Raw genomic sequence first — 21,475 nt, 5'->3', positions numbered from 1 at the left:
AAGAAGGTCTACATGTCCATCAATAATTGCTAGAAAACATGAAAGAAACTTTTCGAAAATCAAACCGCACATGATCATAAGTGGGATAGGAGGTGTTCAGCTGCAAGGTGTGAATGTCCACCCATAATTCCTGAAAAATGGGCAAAAAAAAGGTGTGAATGCCCAACCATACATCATCAAAAGCAGGAGTGGAAGTGTTCGGCTACAAGAAGGTGTGAACGTCCAAACAAAATATGTAAAAAGAAGTTAAGAAAAGGTTCGAATATCCAACCAAACATAATCAAAAGCGGGAGCAGAGCTGTTCGACTGCAAGTAGGTGTGAATGTCAGATCATAATTTGCAAAAAGCTGATGAGAAAAGGTGAGAATGCCCGACTATACATCATCAAATGCGGGAGCGGAGTTGTTCGGCTGTGAGTAGGTGTGAATCTCCGACCATAATTGCTGAAAAATGTGTTAGAAAAGGTAAAAATGCCGGTCCATACATCATCAAAAGCGAGAGAGGTTGTGTTCGGCTGCAAGTAGGTGTGAATGTCCAGCCATAATTACTCACAAACGGGTAAGAAAAGGTAGTATTGCCAGACCATATATGATCAAAACAGGGAGCGGAGGTGGTTCAGCTGCAAGAAGGTTTGAATGTCAAACTAAAGTTCAAATATATGAACAAAAGCGGGAGGAGAGGTCTTCGGATGAAAGTGGTTGAAAATTTCCAACCATAATGTATAAAATGCGGTGAAAAAAAAGGTGTGATAGAACACTAAAAGGTGGAGCGGAAGTGTTCGGCTGCAAGAAGGTGTGAATGTCCGACTATATTTGGTGAAAAGCAGGTGAAGCAAGGTCTGAATGCCCAACCTTACATCATCAAAAGCGAGATCAGAGTTGTTTGGCTGCTAGAAGGCCATAGTTTGCCAAAAGCGGGTAAGGTGCTAATGTCCGACTAAATATCAACAAAATTTGGGGCGGAGGTTTTCGGATGCAAGTGGGTGTGAATATCCCACCATACAAGTATGGTGGAGAGGAAGCTGTGAATAGCCGACCATAGTTTGGAAAAAGCGGGTAAGAAAAGGTTTGAATGCCCGAACATACACCATCAAAAGAGGGAGCGGAGGTGTTCCGCTGTACGAAGGTGTGAATGTCCGACCATACTTGGTAAAAAGCGGGTAAGAAAAGGTTAAAATACCCTACTGTACACAATCAATAGCGGGAGCGGATGTGTTCGGCTACAAGAAGGTGTGACAGTCCGACCATGGTTTGTAAAAAGCGGGTAAGAAAAGGTGCGAATGTCCGACAATGTATGATCAAAAGAGAGAGCGGAGGTTTTCGGATACACGAAGGTTTGAATGTCCTACCATAGTTTGTAAATAGCGGGTAAGAAAAGGTTCGAATGCCCGACTATACACTATAAAAAGCGGGAGCGGAGTTGTTCCGCTGTAAGACGGTGTTAATGTCCGACCATAGTTGGTAAAAAGCGGGTAAGAAAAGGTTAAAATACCCGACTGTACACAATCAATAGCGGGAGCGGAGTTGTTCGGCTACAAGAAGGTGTGAAAGTCCGACCATGGTCTGTAAATAGCAGTTAAGAAAAGGTTCGAATATCCAACCAAACATAATCAAAAGCGGGAGCAGAGCTGTTCGACTGCAAGTAGGTGTGAATGTCCAGCCATAATTACTCACAAACGGGGGAAGAAAAGGTAGTATTGCCAGACCATACATGATCAAAACAGGGAGCGGAGGTTCAGCTGCAAGGTGTGAATGTCTGACTATAGTTTGTAAAAAGCGGGTAAGACAAGGTGCGAATGCCCAACAATGTATGATCAAAAGAGAGAGCGGAGGTGTTCGGCTGCAAGGTCTGAATGTCCAACCATAATTTGTAAAAACCGGGTAAGAAAAGGCTCGAAAGCCCGACTATACATCATCAAAAGTGGGAGCGGAGGTGTTCAGCTGCAAGAAGGTGTGAATGTTCGACTAAAGTTTGTGAAAAGCTGGTAAGACAAGGAGCTATGTCCCGACATTGTATGATCAAAAGCGGGAGCGGAGGTGTCCAGCTGTGAGTAGGTGTGAATGTCCGACCATAATTGCTGAAAAATGTGTTAGAAAAGGTAAGAATACTGGACCATACATCATCAAAAGCAGGAGAGGTGGTGTTCGGCTGCAAGAAGGTGTGAAAGTCCGACAATGGTTTGTAAAAAGCGGGTAAAAAAAGGTTCGAATGCCCGAATATACATCATCAAAAGCGGAAGCGGAGGTGTTCGGATGCAAGAAGGTGTGAACGTCCGACCAAAGTTTGTAAAAAGCAGTGAAAAGCGACAAAAAGCATTTTGTGAGTTCTGCATGATTTGGGATTTTGCTTATAAAATGCATTACTTCACTCAAACTATGTTAAAACTGATTTGTCCTTCATATTTACCATGTCTAGAAATATTTAAACAAAAAAACAACGTTGTACTTTGCAGTAAAAGAAAGAGCAAATCTAAAGTTTCAGGAATCCGAGTATAAGCCTGCTTTCATGAGTTCTGCACGATTTCGGATTTTGCTATAAAATGAATTGCTTTGCTCAAACCAAGTTAAAACTGCTTTGTCCTTCCATATTCATCAATGTCTAGATCGACTTCAACAAAGAAAAACATTGGACTTTGCAGTAGAAGAAGTTGAAATCCATCTACACATTGATAAATATGAAGGACAAAGCAGTTCCCACTTGCCCATAAGAAAATAAGCCTATTCTCGGATTCCTGATCCTTCAGTGTTGCTCTTTCTTCTACTGCAAAATACAATGTTGTTCTTTGTTGAAGTCGATCTAGACATTGATAAATATGAAGGAAAAAGCAGTTTTAACTTGGTTTGAGTGAATGAATTCATTTTATACATAAAATCCGAAATCGTGCAGAACTCATGAAAATAAGCTTATTCTCGGATTCCTAAAACTTTTGATTGGCTCTTTCTTTTACTGCAAAGTACAACGTTGTTTTTTTTTTTGTTTAAATCTATCGAGACATTGATAAATATGAAGGTAAAAGCCGTTTTAACATAGTTTGAGTGAAGGAATTGATTTTATAGATAAAATCCCAAATCATGCAGAACTCCTGAAAAGGGGCGTATGGCTTAATCACAAGTGTGGTTCTTTCTCATTCAGGGTAGTATGAGGAAGTTTATGCTTGAAATATATGTAGAAATCGGTACATATGAAGGACAAAGCAGTGTTAACTTAGTTTGATTGAAGGAATTCATTTTATACATAAAATCCCAAATCATGCAGAACGTATGAAAAGAAGCTTATTCTCGGATTCCTGATCCTTCAGTTTTGCTCTTTCTTCTACTGCAAAATACAATGTTGTTCTTTGTTGAAGTCGATCTAGACATTGATAAATATGAAGGAAAAAGCAGTTTTAACTTGGTTTGAGTGAATGAATTCATTTTATACATAAAATCCGAAATCGTGCAGAACTCATGAAAATAAGCTTATTCTCGGATTCCTAAAACTTTTGATTTGCTCTTTCTTTTATTGCAAAGTACAACGTTGTTTTTTTGTTTAAATCTATCGAGACATTGATAAATATGAAGGTAAAAGCCGGTTTAACATAGTTTGAGTGAAGGAATTAATTTTATAGATAAAATCCCAAATCATGCAGAACTCCTCAAAAGGGAGGTATGGCTTAATCACAAGTGTGGCTCTTTCTCATTCAGGGTAATATGAGGAAGTTTATGCTTGAAATATATGTAGAAATGGGTACATATGAAGGACAAAGCAGTGTTAACTTAGTTTGCGTGAAGAAATTCATTTTATACATAAAATCCGAAATCGTGCAGAACTCATGAAAATAAGCTTATTCTCGGATTCCTAAAACTATTGATTTGCACTTTCTTTTACTGCAAAGTACAACGTTGTTTTTTGTTGAAATCTATCTAGACATTGATAAATACCAGCCGAAACTCTGCTGCCGCTTTTGATAATTTATGGTTGGGCATTCTTACCTTTTCTTACCCGCTTTTTACAAATTATGATCTTACATTCACACCTACTTGCAGTCAAACACCTTCTCATCCACTTATGATCATGTGCGGTTGGGCTTTCGCACCTTTTCTTACCCATTTTTCAGTAATTATGGGTGGACATTCAGACCTTCTTGCAGCCGAAAACCTCCGCTCCTCTTTTGATCATACATTGTCGGGCATTCACACCTTGTCTTACCCGCTTTTTACAAACTTTAGTCGGACATTCAAACCTTCTTGCAGCTGAACCACCTCCACTCCCTGTTTTGATCATATATGGTCTGGCAATAGTACCTTTTCTTACCCGTTTGTGAGTAATTATGGCTGGACATTCACACCTTCTTGCAGCCAAGCACAACCTCTCCCGCTTTTGATGATATATGGTCCGGCATTCTTACCTTTTCTAACACATTTTTCAGCAATTATGGTCGGACATTCACACCTACTCACAGACGAACACCTCCGCTCCCACATTTGATAGTGTATAGTCGGGCATTCTCACCCTTTCTCATCAGCTTTTTGCAAATTATGATCTGATATTCACACCTACTTGCAGTCGAACAGCTCTGCTCCCGCTTTTGATTATGTTTGGTTGGATATTCGAACATTTTCTCAATGCTTTTTACAAACTTTGGTCGGACGTTCACACCGTCTTGCAGCCGAACACCTCTGCTCCCGCTTTTGATGGTGTATAGTCGGGCTTTCGAGCCTTTTCCTCCCCGATTTTTACAAATTATGGTTGGACATTCAGACCTTGCAGCCGAAAACCTCCGCTCCCTCTTTTGATCATACATTGTCGGGCATTCGCCCCTTGTCTTACATGGTTTTTACAAACTTTAGTCAGACATTCACACCTTGCAGCTGAACCACCTCCATTCCCTGTTTTGATCATGTGTGGTCTGGAAATACTACCTTTTCTTCCCCCGTTTGTGAGTAATTATGGCTGGACATTCACACCTACTTGCAGCCGAAAAACCACCTCTCCCGCTTTTGATGATGTATTGTCCGGCATTCTAGTCTTTTCTATCACATTTTTCAGCAATTATGATCTGACATTCACACCTACTTGCAGTCGAACAGCTCTGCTCCCGCTTTTGATTATGTTCGGTTGGATATTCAAACCTTTTCTTAACTGCTTTTTACAAACTTTGGTCGGACGTTCACACCTTCTTGCAGCCGAACACCCCCGCTTCCGCTTTTGATGGTATATATTCAGGTATTCGAACCTTCTCTTACCCGCTTTTTACAAACTATGGTTGGACTTTCATACCTTCTTGTAGCTGAACAACTCCACTCCTGCTTTTGATGATTTATGGTTGGACATTCGCATCTTTTCCTACCCATTTTTCAGTAATTATGGGTGGATATTCACATCTTCTTGCAGCTGAACACCTCCTCTCCCGCTAATGATCATGTAAGGTTTGATATTCGAAAATTTTCTTTCATGTTTTAAAGCAATTATTAATGGACATTCACACCTACTTGCAGCCGAACACCACCTCTCCCGCTTTTGATGATGTATGGACCGGCATTCTTACCTTTTCTAACACATTTTTCAGCAATTATGGTTGGAGAATCACACCTACTCACAGCCGAACAACTCCGCTACCGCATTTGATGGTGTATAGTCGGGCATTCTCACCCTTTCTCATCAGCTTTTTGCAAATTATGATCTGACATTCACACCTACTTGCAGTCGAACAGCTCTGCTCCCGCTTTTGATTATGTTTGGTTGGATATTCGAAACTTTTCTTCACTGCTTTTTACAAACTTTGGTTGGACGTTCACACCTTCTTGCAGCCGAACACCTCCGCTTCCGCTTTTGATGGTATATATTCGGGCATTCGAACCTTTTCTTACCCGCTTTTTACAAACCATGGTCGGACTTTCACACCTTCTTGTAGCCGAACAACTCCGCTCCCGCTATTGATTGTGTACAGTCGGGTATTTTAACCTTTTCTTACCCGCTTTTTACCAACTATTGTTGGACATTCACACCGTCTTACAGCGGAACACCTCCGCTCCCTCTTTTGATGGTGTATGTTCGGGCATTCGAACCTTTTCTTACCCGCATTTTACGAACTATGGTCGGACATTCAAAACTTCTTTTAGCCGAACACATCCACTCCTGCTTTTGATGATGTACGGTTGAGCATTCGCACCTTTTCTTACCCATTTTTTACAAACTATGGTCGGACATTCACACCTTCTTGCAGCTGAACACCTCCTCTCCCGCTTATGATGATGTGTGCTTTGATATTCGAAAATTTTCTTTCATGTTTTCTAGCAATTATTGATGGACATTCAGACCTTCTTGCAGCTGAACACCTCCGCTCCCGCTTTTGATGATGTATAGTCGGGCTTTCGAGCCTTTTCTTCCCCGGTTTTTACAAAATTATTGTTGGACATTCAGACCTTCTTGCAGCCGAAAACCTCCGCTCCCTCTTTTGATCATACATTGTCGGGCATTCGCACCTTTTCTTACCCGCTTTTTACAAACCAGGGTCGGACTTTCACACCTTTTAGTAGCCGAACAACTCCGCTCCCGCTATTGATTGTGTACAGTCGGGTATTTTCACCTTTTCTTACTCGCTTTTTACCAACTATGGTCAGACATTCATACCTTCTTACAGTGGAACACCTCCGCTCCCTCTTTTGATGGTGTATGTTCGGGCATTCGAACCTTTTCTTACCCGCTTTTTACAAACTATGGTCGGACATTAAAACCTTCTTGTAGCCGAACACATCCACTCCTCCTTTTGATGATGTATGGTTGGGCATTCGTACCTTTTCTTACCCATTTTGCAGTAATTATGGGTGGACATTCACACCTTTTTGCATTTTAACACCTCCTCTCCCGCTTATGATCATGTGCGGTTTGATATTTGAAAATTCTCTTCCATGTTTTCTAGCAATTATTGATGGACATTCAGACCTTCTTGCAGCTGAACACCTCCGCTCCAGCTGTTGATGGTGTATAGTCGGGCTTTCGAGCCTTTTCTTCCCCGATTTTTACAAATTATGGATGGACATTCAGACCTTCTTTCAGCTGAAAACCTCCGCTCCCTCTTTTGATCATACATTGTCGGGCAATCGCACCTTTTCTTACCCGCTTTTTCAATTCATGGTCGGACTTTGACACCTTTTAGTAGCGGAACAACTCTGCTCCCGCCATTGATTGTGTACAATAGGGTATTTTAACCTTTTCTTACCCGCTTTTTGCCAATTACTGTTGGACATTCCCACCTTCTTACAGCGGAACACCTCCGCTCCCTCCTTTGATGGTGTATGTTCGGGCATTCGAACCTTTTCTTACCCGCTTTTTACAAACTATGGTCAGACATTCAAACCTTCTTGTAGCCGAACACATCCACTCCTGCTTTTGATGATGGGTATTCAAACCTACTTGTTGCCCGCTTTTCATTAATTATGGGTGGACAAACACACCTTGTCGCAGCCAAACACCTCCGCTCCCTGTTAGGATCATGTATGGTTGGGCATTCGTACCTTTTCTTACCCATTTTGCAGTAATTATGGGTGACATTCACACCTTCTTGCATTTGAACACCTCCTCTCCCGCTTAGATCATGTGCGGTTTGATATTCGAAAATTCTCTTCCATGTTTTCTAGCAATTATTGATGGACATTCAGACCTTCTTGCAGCTGAACACCTCCGCTCCAGCTGTTGATGGTGTATAGTCGGGCTTTCGAGCCTTTTCTTCCCAGATTTTTACAAAATATGGATGGACATTCAGACCTTGTTTCAGCCGAAAACCTCCGCTCCCTCTTTTGATGGCGTATGTTCGGGCATTCGAACCTTTTCTTACCCGCTTTTTACAAACTATGGTCAGACATTCACACCTTCTTGCAGCCGAACACTTCCGCTCTACCTTTTAGTGTTCTATGGGGTATTCACACCTTTTTTTTCACCGCATTTTATAGATTATGGTTGTAAATTCTCACCCACTCTTATCCGAACACCTCTCCTCCTGCTTTGGTTAATATATAGTCGGGCATTCGAACCTTTTCTTACCCGCTTTTTACAAATTATGGTCGAACATTCACACCTACTTGCAGCCGAACACCTCCGCTCCCGCTTTTGATGGTGTATAGTCGGGCTTTCGAGCCTTTTCTTCCCCGGTTTTTACAAATTATGGTTGGACATTCAGACCTTGCAGCCGAAAACCTCCGCTCCCTCTTTTGATCATACATTGTCAGGCATTCGCACCTACTTGCAGCCGAATACTTCCGCTCCACCTTTTAGTGATGTATGGTTGGCATTTGCACCTTTTCTTACCCTTTCTTACCCTACTGATTGCTTAAGATTAAGTTGTTTTTTCTCAAACTACAACATTTTTTTAATTGTTGAAACTTGATTTGAAGTGGATAAATAAGGAGGACAAACAGTTTTGAGTCAGGCTGATAGAAGGAATTAATTTTATAGCAAAATCTGTATTTCGTCATATGTCGAGAGATGCTTATTGCTGAAGAAGTACAAAGTACAACGTTGTTTATCGTTGAAACTTGATTAGACATGAATAGATATGAAGGACAAAGCAGTCTTAACTTGGTTAGAGTTAAGGTTTTATAGGAGAATCCGAATTCGTGCATAACTCGTAAAATAGAGCTTATTTTCGGATTCCTGAAGAACGAGTCTGGTTCTTTCTCATAATACAAAGTTTGTTGTTTATTGTTGAAACTTCATCAGAAGTGAAGAAATAAATGAATGCCTATCAACAAATGTGGGATCTAAACTCTAGTGCTTCCTCTAAAATAATTTCCTTTCTCAATTCAGAAATGTGTGTGTGTAAGTTACAACACCCGTGACACCAAAATGGCTTTCTTTTCTCTCTTTTCTCTACACTCTGCACTGTGAGAACACACACCAAATCAGAAAGGCTTTTTTCTCTCTTTTCTACATTATGGACTGTGGGGACACAAAACCGCTCTCTCTTTTTTTTTTTGATTGTGTGCCAGGGCGTTGTCTCACGTATTAGATTATGCTTACGATACGAATGGGTTTATCAGTCACATCAGAATCCATACATACTGATCCTCCCGTAATAAAATGGTCGGATCTTATCAAACACACTTTGTTTCTTGTGACAATCAAGTCAGCGAAACAGCGTATACACGTCAAGACACTGAATCAAGTTTGCCACAAGAACTCATAAGTTTGGCAGTATTGCTCTGCCGTCAGCAATCATACACCAATTTTATTTTCGTGAGACATGTGCAGGCACCTGTTCATCTACTGTTCTATCACTATGAATTAGTTTATCTATTATCAATAAGGATACTTCTACAACTACTATCAAAGTATGTCCAGACTTCTTATGTTGTCAGTTGCTATATATGAATAAGTGGGTAGCTACTGACAAGCATTAAGCATGTCACACAGCCCAAACATATAACATTTCAGGACACACCACACAGTTAACAACCACCGTGAAGTGTCAAAGCCCAAACATGTAACATTCAACAGGACACTTACACAAGACATTCTAATCAAACAGTCAGACAACATACAAGAACATATACCCCAGCCGGCATTGCTCCCTGCCTATTTTCCTACAGCTCACTATGTGTGCGCACACCTTTATTCACAAACTCTTCAACTTATACTCTTTTACCGAAGCTGCTACAGCTCGATTGGCCGAATACCGAATAATCCTAATTCGGTGAATTTGACATCTGCCTTACATGTAACAGATTAGCGGTTTAGCAGTTTTAATTTAGTTTGAGTGAAGGAATTCATTTTATAGCAAAATCCGAAATCGTGAAGAACTCATGAAAGTAAGCTTATTCTCGGATTCCTGAAACTTTAGATTTGCTATTTCTTTTACTGCAAAGTAGAACGTTGGTTTTTTTTGTTTAAATCTTTCAAGACATGGTAAATATGAAGGACAAAGCAGTTTTAACATAGTTTGAGTGAAGGAATTCATTTTATTGATAAAATCCCAAGAGTCTGCTGAGAAAAGAGAGTGAATGCGAAGTAGACTTTAACACGGCTCTGGGAGCGAGCCGAGTGCGGGCTAACCGGGAGAATTGCTTGAAAGAAACGCGACACCGAATGAGCGGTCAGAACAAAGCCTCAATACGGTTTTCCCGTGGTGTTTTTGTTGCTGCCTTGTCTTTTGCACAGAGTAAAAGACAAGGCAGCCATCGAATAGGGCCCGATTGTTCCTACTTGGTCAGCCGAGGAGCAAGGGGGGGGGGGGGGGGGGGGAGCAAGCGTTTCAACCAAGCAAAGCTCACCATGGGGAAGGTGGCTATGCCAACTAGCCTGATGCCCTGCTCCCGCAGTGACGGATAATCGTACTCTGGTTTCTCTTCATAACGTACAAGTCTTTCACCTTTTACTAAAGACTTCTGTGGAGAGCAGCACTAATGAGTTGTTTCTATTTTTGGCAGGCTTTACCTTTGCGGGTGAAGCCCTTTCTGTCTGTGCAAAAGAAATCTTGTTACTGTGCAGAGTGACTTCTCTGAGTAGAGTCGCCTTACTTGTTGCGACTGTGCCGATGTTCGAAGCTGGAGTGCAAAGTTGTTGCTTGAATGGTGCTTGCTGGAGCGTGCGGGAGTGCAAAGTTATACCATTTAAAAGGGCTGAAGAGTGCTCAGTGCAGCGGGTGGGCGGAGGTGCAAAGTGACACTCTGGCCACCTATGGCCATAAAAAGAACAGGGGTGTTAGCGGACAAGTGCGCATTGTGCCAGGAAGGGCCCTCGGACGTGAAAAAGTGGACAGTTGTCGCTTCTCGGCCTTTTGGCTAAGATCAAGTGTAGTATCTGTTCTTATCAGTTTAATATCTGATATGTCCTCTATACGAGGACTACATATTAAATGGATTTTTAGCAATAGGAGTTGAAAAAGTAGCTTGCTCCGTTCACTCCAAGCATTGACCCCGTACTGCAGTGCCGCTGGGAACGGTGCGCTCTTCTCTACTCTTGTGAAAAAGCAAACAGCGGTGCAGGATGCAAGTTTCAGGGAGCCCAAGATGAAACTTTCTTTTAGTCTGCTGAGAAAAGAGAGTGAATGCGATGTAGACTTTAACCCGGCTATGGGAGCGAGCCGAGTGTCGGCTAACCGGGAGAATTGCTTAAAAGAAACGCCATACCAAATGAGCGGTCAGAACAAAGCCTCAATACGGTGTTCCCGTTGTGTTTTTGTTGCTGCCGCTGTTTGCTTTTTCACAAGAGCGCACCTGTTGAGGGGGGCTCTGGGGGGGCCTGGGTGATGGTGGGTCTCAGGCCCGGGCTGCTGCGACTGGTGTGACCGGGTGGTTTGTTTGTTTGTTTTTTGTTGTTGTTTGTTTGTTTTTTGTAGAGGTCCTCCGGAGTGGGGTTGGGTTGAGTGGGGTGGGGCGGGATGGGTACCTTCTGGGGGTACAGTAGCTCCCAGAATATGGTCGCTGCAGGCCCCGAGCCTGGTGGACATCAGGCCCTCCTGTCCTGTGTTGGCTCCCTGGTAGCGGGGATGCCTATTGCAGCCAGTCCCTGGCTGCCCCCAGTGTATATCCCCATTTTCCCTTCTGGCTCCTGTACACAGCACACACTCACACATGAAGGGTTTTGGGGGCGTGTGTGTTCGGTGGGGTGTAGTGGACTCTGCAGTAGTTGCACTCTGCAGTTCCCACCCCTGTTTTAATTACACCTTAGACATTACTACTTATCAAACACACTCACACACACACATTAGGTCTTGGGGGGTGGTTACACTGAGTGGCATCTGGTGGGCGGGGCTCTTTGGGTATGTAGGCTGCCCAGAGGGCGACGCTCCCAGTTCTACAAGTTTGGCTGCCCCTCAATTTTAATTGCTCACTATTAGAAAATATTGAAGAGCCAGAAGGGTGAGGGGAGGGGTCTTCTTCGCACACCCCTGCTTCCTGGTTGCTGCTCGGGGCGGGAGGGGCCAGGAGGATTAATTAATTGTTCTGCTGGTTTGGGATCTGTGGTGGCTGGGGGGCTGCTGGCCCCCTGGTGTGCCCGCTGCACTACACCCCAGCGGAGTCGAGGGAGGGAGGACGTGTGGATGTATGGGACATGAAAGTGTGTGTGGTAATGATTGGGCCTGGATCTTGGACTTGCTGTCGCCTGGCCTGCCTGTGCTTCTCCCGATGGGGGGGGCGGCGTGGCCTCTCTCCGCTGCTCGCGACTTCACCCACCTGTGGGCACGTCTTGACTCCCAGGGCACTTGGCCAGGGGTGCTGGGGCAGGCGCTGACCCACTGTGTGGCTGTCTGGGGCGCTTGGCCCTCCTGGGTATTGGGTGGGGCCTCTGTCGGGGGGTTTGGGGGCGCTCGGGCTCCTGGGGCCCGGATCCAGTGCACGGCCCATGTCTGGGCGGCTGGGGCCTGGCGACGTCGGTGGGCTGTTGCCCCTGGCTCCCGGAGGGCCTCTGCCCTATGCTTATGGGGGCTCTTTCCGGGGGCTTCCTCTGCAGTCTTCTGGGTGGATGCGTGGTTGCCCCTGCGGTGGGCTTCCTGGGTTCTGTGCTCTGTGGGGGCTGCTGGTGGCCTGGGTCTTGTGGCCCTCTCTGCCTGCTTCTGATTGCTTGGGGGGGCTGTGGATTGTGGCCCTGTACGCTTATACACTCATAACTAAGCACGGTTATCATGTAGGTCCTGTGCCATGGGTGTTGCATGTTCTCACACACACACAACCACATTCATTAGTCCAGTAGCATGGTCGCTAAGCAGTTGATGTATTATCATGTCGTCTCAGGTCATCTATATCCACAGCTGTGTTGTATGCGATGTATGTTCTGTTTTTCTCTTCTTTCCTCTTCTTCTTTCCTTGTCCCCCGGTCCGGTTCAGTTCTATTACATGTCATATATTGTAAACAGAAATAAATAAATGGGCATCAAGGGGAGCTTTACATTTATAAAACTTCCCTTGGCAAAGCAAATCTGTTTGGCATCAAAGGTATTCAGACTACAATTCTGCTGCCATAATGCTGAACACGATAAGGGGAAAAAAAAAAAAAGTAAAGAAGACAGTTCTGCCGAAAGCCAGGGACTAGACCTGTTCTAAGTTCTGTACTTTTTAAAAGGGAGCCAACACAGGACAGGAGGGCCTGATGTCCACCAGGCTCGGGGCCTGCAGCGACCATATTCTGGGAGCTACTGTACCCCCAGAAGGTACCCATCCCGCCCCACCCCACTCAACCCAACCCCACTCCGGAGGACCTCTACAAAAAACAAACAAACAACAACAAAAAACAAACAAACAAACCACCCGGTCACACCAGTCGCAGCAGCCCGGGCCTGAGACCCACCATCACCCAGGCCCCCCCAGGCCCCCCCTCAACAGGTGCGCTCTTGTGAAAAAGCAAACAGCGGCAGCAACAAAAACACAACGGGAACACCGTATTGAGGCTTTGTTCTGACCGCTCATTTGGTATGGCGTTTCTTTCAAGCAATTCTCCCGGTTAGCCCGCACTCGACTCGCTCCCAGAGCCGTGTTAAAGTCTACTTCGCATTCACTCTCTTTTCTCAGCAGACTAAAAGAAAGTTTCATCTTGGGCTCCCTGAAACTTGCATCCTGCACCGCTGTTTGCTTTTTCACAAGAGTAGAGAAGAGCGCACCGTTCCCAGCGGCACTGCAGTACGGGGTCAATGCTTGGAGTGAACGGAGCAAGCTACTTTTTCAACTCCTATTGCTAAAAATCCATTTAATATGTAGTCCTCGTATAGAGGACATATCAGATATTAAACTGATAAGAACAGATACTACACTTGATCTTAGCCAAAAGGCCGAGAAGCGACAACTGTCCACTGGTTCACGTCCGAGGGCCCTTCCTGGCACAATGCGCACTTGTCCGCTAACACCCCTGTTCTTTTTATGGCCATAGGTGGCCAGAGTGTCACTTTGCACCTCCGCCCACCTGCTGCACTGAGCACTCTTCAGCCCTTTTAAATGGTATAACTTTGCACTCCCGCACGCTCCAGCAAGCACCATTCAAGCAACAACTTTGCACTCCAGCTACGAACATCGGCACAGTCGCAACAAGTAAGGCGACTCTACTCAGAGAAGTCACTCTGCACAGTAACAAGATTTCTTTTGCACAGACAGAAAGGGCTTCACCCGCAAAGGTAAAGACTGCCAAAAATAGAAACAACTCATTAGTGCTGCTCTCCACAGAAGTCTTTAGTAAAAGGCGAAAGACTTGTACGTTATGAAGAGAAACCAGAGTACGATTATCCGTCACTGCGGGAGCAGGGCATCAGGCTAGTTGGTATAGCCACCTTCCCCATGGTGAGCTTTGCTTGGTTGAGACGCTTGCTCCCCCCCCCCCCCCCCCTTGCTCCTCGGCTGACCAAGTAGGAACAATCGGGCCCTATTCGATGGCTGCCTTGTCTTTTACTCTGTGCAAAAGACAAGGCAGCAACAAAAACACCACGGGAAAACCGTATTGAGGCTTTGTTCTGACCGCTCATTCGGTGTCGCGTTTCTTTCAAGCAATTCTCCCGGTTAGCCCGCACTCGGCTCGCTCCCACAGCCGTGTTAAAGTCTACTTCGCATTCACTCTCTTTTCTCAGCAGACTTTTGGGATTTTATCAATAAAATGAATTCCTTCACTCAAACTATGTTAAAACTGCTTTGTCCTTCATATTTACCATGTCTTGAAAGATTTAAACAAAAAAAACAACGTTGTACTTTGCAGTAAAAGAAATAGCAAATCTAAAGTTTCAGGAATCCGAGAATAAGCTTACTTTCATGAGTTCTTCACGATTTCGGATTTTGCTATAAAATGAATTCCTTCACTCAAACTAAATTAAAACTGCTAAACCGCTAATCTGTTACATGTAAGGCAGATGTCAAATTCACCGAATTAGGATTATTCGGTATTCGGCCAATCGAGCTGTAGCAGCTTCGGTAAAAGAGTATAAGTTGAAGAGTTTGTGAATAAAGGTGTGCGCACACATGGTGAGCTGTAGGAAAATAGGCAGGGAGCAATGCCGACTGGGGTATATGTTCTTGTATGTTGTCTGACTGTTTGATTTGAATGTGTTGTGTAAGTGTCCTGTTGAATGTTACATGTTTGGGCTTTGACACGCTTCACTGTGGTTGTTAACTGTGTGGTGTGTCCTGAAATGTTATATGTTTGGGCTGTGTGACATGCTTAATGCTTCTCAGTAGCTACCCACTTATTCATATATAGCAACTGACAACGTAAGAAGTCCGGACATACTTTGATAGAGTAGTTGTAGAAGTATCCTTATTGATAATAGATAAACTAATTCATAGTGATAGAACAGTAGATGAACAGGTGCCTGCACATGTCTCACGAAAATAAAATTGATGTATGATTGCTGACGGCAGAGCAATACTGCCAAACTTATGAGTTCTTGTGGCAAACTTGATTCAGTGTCTTGACGTGTATACGCTGTTTCGCTGACTTGATTGTCACAAGAAACAAAGTGTGTTTGATAAGATCCGACCATTTTATTACGGGAGGATCAGTATGTATGGATTCTGATGTGACTGATAAAACCCATTCGTATCTTAAGCACAATCTAATACGTGAGACAACGCCCTGGCACACGATTAAAAAAAAAAGAGAGAGCGGTTTTGTGTCCCCACAGTCCATAATGTAGAAAAGAGAGAAAAAAGCCTTTCTGATTTGGTGTGTGTGCTCACAGTGCAGAGTGTAGAGAAAAGAAAGCCGTTTTGGTGTCACGGGTGTTGTGACTTACACACACACATTTCTAAATTGAGAAAGGAAATTATTTTAGAGGAAGCACTAGAGTTTAGATCCAACATTTGTTGATAGGCATTCATTTATTTCTTCACTTCTGATAAAAATGATAAGACTGACCTAAAGAATTGGAGGCCCATCACACTTTTAAACTTTGACTGTAAACTTTTTAGCAAGGTTTTAACGACACGGATGTCCTCTGTTTTAGAGGAGGTAATTCACCCAGACCAGGCTTGTGCCATCTCAGAGAGACAACTCACCGACAGCCTCGTACTGATTCGAGACATCATTGATTACGCTAGAGACAGAAACACCCGGCTTGTCATCTTAAATTTAGACTTTGAAAAAGCTTTTGATCGGGTCTCGCATCAATATCTCTTTCAGGTGTTGCAGCAATCTAATAGGGCCCGATTGTTCCTACTTGGTGAGATTTCCTTGGTTGAGACGCTTGCTCCCCCCCCCTTGCTCCTCGGCTGACCAAGTAGGAACAATCGGGCCCTATTCGATGGCTGCCTTGTCTTTTACTCTGTGCAAAAGACAAGGCAGCCACAAACACCACGGGAACACCGTATTGAGGCTTTGTTCTGACCACTCATTCGGTGTCGCGTTTCTTTCAAGCAATTCTCCCGGTTAGCCCACACTCGGCTCGCTTCCAGAGCTGTGTTAAAGTCTACTTCGCATTCACTCTCTTTTCTCAGCAGATTAAAAGAAAGTTTCATCTTGGGCTCCCTGAAACTTCCATCCTGCACCGCTGTTTGCTTTTTCACAAGAGCAGAGAAGAGCGCACCGTTCCCAGCGGCACTGCAGTACTGGGTCGATGCTTGGAGTGAACGGAGCAAGCTTCTTTTTCAACTCCTATTCTTAAAAATCCATTTAATATGTAGTCCTCGTATAGAGGACACATTAAACTGATAAGAACAGATACTACACTTGATCTTAGCCAAAAGGCCGAGAAGCGATAACTGTCCACTGTTTCAGGTCCGAGGGCCCTTGCTGGCACAATGCGCACTTGTAGCAGTGTTCTTTTTATGGCCATAGGTGGCCAGAGTGTCACGTTGCACCTCCGCCCACCCGCTGCACTGAGCACTCTTCAGCCCTTTTAAATGGTATAACTTTGCACTCCCGCATGCTCCAGCAAGCACCATTCAAGCAACAACTTTGCACTCCAGCTTCGAATATCGGCACAATCGCAACAAGTAAGGCGACTCTACTCAGAGAAGTCACTCTGCACAGTAACAAGATTTCTTTTGCACAGACAGAAAGGGCTTCACCCGCAAAGGTAAAGCCTGCCAAAAATAGAAACAACTCATTAGTGCTGCTCTCCACGAAAGTCTTTAGTAAAAGGCGAAAGACTTGTATGTTATGAAGAGAAACCAGAGTACGATTATCCGTCACTGCGGGAGCAGGGCATCAGGCTAGTTGCCATAGCCACCTTCCCCATGGTGAGCGTTGCTTGGTTGAAACGCTTGCCCCTGTGCAATCGACAAGGCAGCAACAAAAACACCACGGGAACACCGTATTGAGGCTTTGTTCTGACCGCTCATTCGGTGTCGCGTTTCTTTCAAGCAATTCTCCCGGTTAGCCCGCACTCGGCTCGCTCCCAGAGCCGTGTTAAAGTCTACTTCGCATTCACTCTCTTTTCTCAGCAGACTCTTGGGATTTTATCAATAAAATGAATTCCTTCACTCAAACTATGTTAAAACTGCTTTGTCCTTCATATTTACCATGTCTTGAAAGATTTAAACAAAAAACCAACGTTGTACTTTGCAGTAAAAGAAATAGCAAATCTAAAGTTTCAGGAATCCGAGAATAAGCTTACTTTCATGAGTTCTTCACGATTTCGGATTTTGCTATAAAATGAATTCCTTCACTCAAACTAAATTAAAACTGCTAAACCGCTAATCTGTTACATGTAAGGCAGATGTCAAATTCACCGAATTAGGATTATTCGGTATTCGGCCAATCGAGCTGTAGCAGCTTCGGTAAAAGAGTATATAAGTTGAAGAGTTTGTGAATAAAGGTGTGTGCACACATAGTGAGCTGTAGGAAAATAGGCAGGGAGCAATGCCGGCTGGGGTATATGTTCTTGTATGTTGTCTGACTGTTTGATTTGAATGTGTTGTGTAAGTGTCCTGTTGAATGTTACATGTTTGGGCTTTGACACGCTTCACTGTGGTTGTTAACTGTGTGGTGTGTCCTGAAATGTTATATGTTTGGGCTGTGTGACATGCTTAATGCTTCTCAGTAGCTACCCACTTATTCATATATAGCAACTGACAACGTAAGAAGTCCGGACATACTTTGATAGAGTAGTTGTAGAAGTATCCTTATTGATAATAGATAAACTAATTCATAGTGATAGAACAGTAGATGAACAGGTGCCTGCACATGTCTCACGAAAATAAAATTGATGTATGATTGCTGACGGCAGAGCAATACTGCCAAACTTATGAGTTCTTGTGGCAAACTTGATTCAGTGTCTTGACGTGTATACGCTGTTTCGCTGACTTGATTGTCACAAGAAACAAAGTGTGTTTGATAAGATCCGACCATTTTATTACGGGAGGATCAGTATGTATGGATTCTGATGTGACTGATAAAACCCATTCGTATCTTAAGCACAATCTAATACGTGAGACAACGCCCTGGCACACGATAAAAAAAAAAAGAGAGAGCGGTTTTGTGTCCCCACAGTCCATAATGTAGAAAAGAGAGAAAAAAGCCTTTCTGATTTGGTGTGTGTGCTCACAGTGCAGAGTGTAGAGAAAAGAAAGCCGTTTTGGTGTCACGGGTGTTGTGACTTACACACACACATTTCTAAATTGAGAAAGGAAATTATTTTAGAGGAAGCACTAGAGTTTAGATCCAACATTTGTTGATAGGCATTCATTTATTTCTTCACTTCTGATAAAAATGATAAGACTGACCTAAAGAATTGGAGGCCCATCACACTTTTAAACTTTGACTGTAAACTTTTTAGCAAGGTTTTAACGACACGGATGTCCTCTGTTTTAGAGGAGGTAATTCACCCAGACCAGGCTTGTGCCATCTCAGAGAGACAACTCACCGACAGCCTCGTACTGATTCGAGACATCATTGATTACGCTAGAGACAGAAACACCCGGCTTGTCATCTTAAATTTAGACTTTGAAAAAGCTTTTGATCGGGTCTCGCATCAATATCTCTTTCAGGTGTTGCAGCAATCTAATAGGGCCCGATTGTTCCTACTTGGTGAGATTTCCTTGGTTGAGACGCTTGCTCCCCCCCCTTACTCCTCGGCTGACCAAGTAGGAACAATCGGGCCCTATTCGATGGCTGCCTTGTCTTTTACTCTGTGCAAAAGACAAGGCAGCCACAAACACCACGGGAACACCGTATTGAGGCTTTGTTCTGACCACTCATTCGGTGTCGCGTTTCTTTCAAGCAATTCTCTCGGTTAGCCCACACTCGGCTCGCTTCCAGAGCTGTGTTAAAGTCTACTTCGCATTCACTCTCTTTTCTCAGCAGATTAAAAGAAAGTTTCATCTTGGGCTCCCTGAAACTTCCATCCTGCACCGCTGTTTGCTTTTTCACAAGAGCAGAGAAGAGCGCACCGTTCCCAGCGGCACTGCAGTACTGGGTCGATGCTTGGAGTGAACGGAGCAAGCTTCTTTTTCAACTCCTATTCTTAAAAATCCATTTAATATGTAGTCCTCGTATAGAGGACACATTAAACTGATAAGAACAGATACTACACTTGATCTTAGCCAAAAGGCCGAGAAGCGATAACTGTCCACTGTTTCAGGTCCGAGGGCCCTTGCTGGCACAATGCGCACTTGTAGCAGTGTTCTTTTTATGGCCATAGGTGGCCAGAGTGTCACGTTGCACCTCCGCCCACCCGCTGCACTGAGCACTCTTCAGCCCTTTTAAATGGTATAACTTTGCACTCCCGCATGCTCCAGCAAGCACCATTCAAGCAACAACTTTGTACTCCAGCTTCGAATATCGGCACAATCGCAACAAGTAAGGCGACTCTACTCAGAGAAGTCACTCTGCACAGTAACAAGATTTCTTTTGCACAGACAGAAAGGGCTTCACCCGCAAAGGTAAAGCCTGCCAAAAATAGAAACAACTCATTAGTGCTGCTCTCCACGAAAGTCTTTAGTAAAAGGCGAAAGACTTGTATGTTATGAAGAGAAACCAGAGTACGATTATCCGTCACTGCGGGAGCAGGGCATCAGGCTAGTTGCCATAGCCACCTTCCCCATGGTGAGCGTTGCTTGGTTGAAACGCTTGCCCCTGTGCAATCGACAAGGCAGCAACAAAAACACCACGGGAACACCGTATTGAGGCTTTGTTCTGACCGCTCATTCGGTGTCGCGTTTCTTTCAAGCAATTCTCCCGGTTAGCCCGCACTCGGCTCGCTCCCAGAGCCGTGTTAAAGTCTACTTCGCATTCACTCTCTTTTCTCAGCAGACTCTTGGGATTTTATCTATAAAATGAATTCCTTCACTCAAACTATGTTAAAACTGCTTTGTCCTTCATATTTACCATGTCTTGAAAGATTTAAACAAAAAAAACCAACGTTGTACTTTGCAGTAAAAGAAATAGCAAATCTAAAGTTTCAGGAATCCGAGAATAAGCTTACTTTCATGAGTTCTTCACGATTTCGGATTTTGCTATAAAATGAATTCCTTCACTCAAACTAAATTAAAACTGCTAAACCGCTAATCTGTTACATGTAAGGCAGATGTCAAATTCACCGAATTAGGATTATTCGGTATTCGGCCAATCGAGCTGTAGCAGCTTCGGTAAAAGAGTATAAGTTGAAGAGTTTGTGAATAAAGGTGTGCGCACACATAGTGAGCTGTAGGAAAATAGGCAGGGAGCAATGCCGGCTGGGGTATATGTTCTTGTATGTTGTCTGACTGTTTGATTTGAATGTGTTGTGTAAGTGTCCTGTTGAATGTTACATGTTTGGGCTTTGACACGCTTCACTGTGGTTGTTAACTGTGTGGTGTGTCCTGAAATGTTATATGTTTGGGCTGTGTGACATGCTTAATGCTTCTCAGTAGCTACCCACTTATTCATATATAGCAACTGACAACGTAAGAAGTCCGGACATACTTTGATAGAGTAGTTGTAGAAGTATCCTTATTGATAATAGATAAACTAATTCATAGTGATAGAACAGTAGATGAACAGGTGCCTGCACATGTCTCACGAAAATAAAATTGATGTATGATTGCTGACGGCAGAGCAATACTGCCAAACTTATGAGTTCTTGTGGCAAACTTGATTCAGTGTCTTGACGTGTATACGCTGTTTCGCTGACTTGATTGTCACAAGAAACAAAGTGTGTTTGATAAGATCCGACCATTTTATTACGGGAGGATCAGTATGTATGGATTCTGATGTGACTGATAAAACCCATTCGTATCTTAAGCACAATCTAATACGTGAGACAACGCCCTGGCACACGATAAAAAAAAAAAGAGAGAGCGGTTTTGTGTCCCCACAGTCCATAATGTAGAAAAGAGAGAAAAAAGCCTTTCTGATTTGGTGTGTGTGCTCACAGTGCAGAGTGTAGAGAAAAGAAAGCCGTTTTGGTGTCACGGGTGTTGTGACTTACACACACACATTTCTAAATTGAGAAAGGAAATTATTTTAGAGGAAGCACTAGAGTTTAGATCCAACATTTGTTGATAGGCATTCATTTATTTCTTCACTTCTGATAAAAATGATAAGACTGACCTAAAGAATTGGAGGCCCATCACACTTTTAAACTTTGACTGTAAACTTTTTAGCA

General features: G+C 43.6%; 8 non-coding genes across 8 annotated transcripts; 2 read left to right on the top strand and 6 right to left on the bottom strand.

Moving 5' to 3' along the window:
- The first annotated feature begins 10,307 nt into the window (after positions 1-10,307).
- Positions 10,308-10,421, top strand: LOC140317387 (U5 spliceosomal RNA). The gene has a single exon (XR_011917706.1). It is a non-coding gene; the product is annotated as a U5 spliceosomal RNA (small nuclear RNA).
- Positions 10,422-10,737: 316 nt separating this feature from the next.
- LOC140317188 (U2 spliceosomal RNA) lies at positions 10,738-10,928 on the top strand. The gene has a single exon (XR_011917523.1). It is a non-coding gene; the product is annotated as a U2 spliceosomal RNA (small nuclear RNA).
- Positions 10,929-13,562: 2,634 nt separating this feature from the next.
- On the bottom strand, positions 13,563-13,753 carry LOC140317176 (U2 spliceosomal RNA). Its single transcript, XR_011917512.1, has one exon. It is a non-coding gene; the product is annotated as a U2 spliceosomal RNA (small nuclear RNA).
- Positions 13,754-14,069: 316 nt separating this feature from the next.
- On the bottom strand, positions 14,070-14,183 carry LOC140317181 (U5 spliceosomal RNA). The gene has a single exon (XR_011917517.1). It is a non-coding gene; the product is annotated as a U5 spliceosomal RNA (small nuclear RNA).
- A 2,280-nt stretch (positions 14,184-16,463) lies between these two features.
- LOC140317079 (U2 spliceosomal RNA) lies at positions 16,464-16,647 on the bottom strand. Its single transcript, XR_011917427.1, has one exon. It is a non-coding gene; the product is annotated as a U2 spliceosomal RNA (small nuclear RNA).
- A 308-nt stretch (positions 16,648-16,955) lies between these two features.
- On the bottom strand, positions 16,956-17,069 carry LOC140317309 (U5 spliceosomal RNA). Its single transcript, XR_011917634.1, has one exon. It is a non-coding gene; the product is annotated as a U5 spliceosomal RNA (small nuclear RNA).
- Positions 17,070-19,269: 2,200 nt separating this feature from the next.
- Positions 19,270-19,453, bottom strand: LOC140317077 (U2 spliceosomal RNA). The gene has a single exon (XR_011917425.1). It is a non-coding gene; the product is annotated as a U2 spliceosomal RNA (small nuclear RNA).
- Positions 19,454-19,761: 308 nt separating this feature from the next.
- LOC140317308 (U5 spliceosomal RNA) lies at positions 19,762-19,875 on the bottom strand. Its single transcript, XR_011917633.1, has one exon. It is a non-coding gene; the product is annotated as a U5 spliceosomal RNA (small nuclear RNA).
- Positions 19,876-21,475: the final 1,600 nt, after the last annotated feature.

The sequence above is a fragment of the Leuresthes tenuis genome, unplaced genomic scaffold (genome assembly GCF_036924035.1).
Source record: "Leuresthes tenuis unplaced genomic scaffold, fLeuTen1.0.hap1 SCAF_10, whole genome shotgun sequence".
Classification (NCBI taxonomy): Eukaryota; Metazoa; Chordata; class Actinopteri; order Atheriniformes; family Atherinopsidae; genus Leuresthes; species Leuresthes tenuis.
This window is presented reverse-complemented; position numbering and strand designations above follow the sequence as displayed.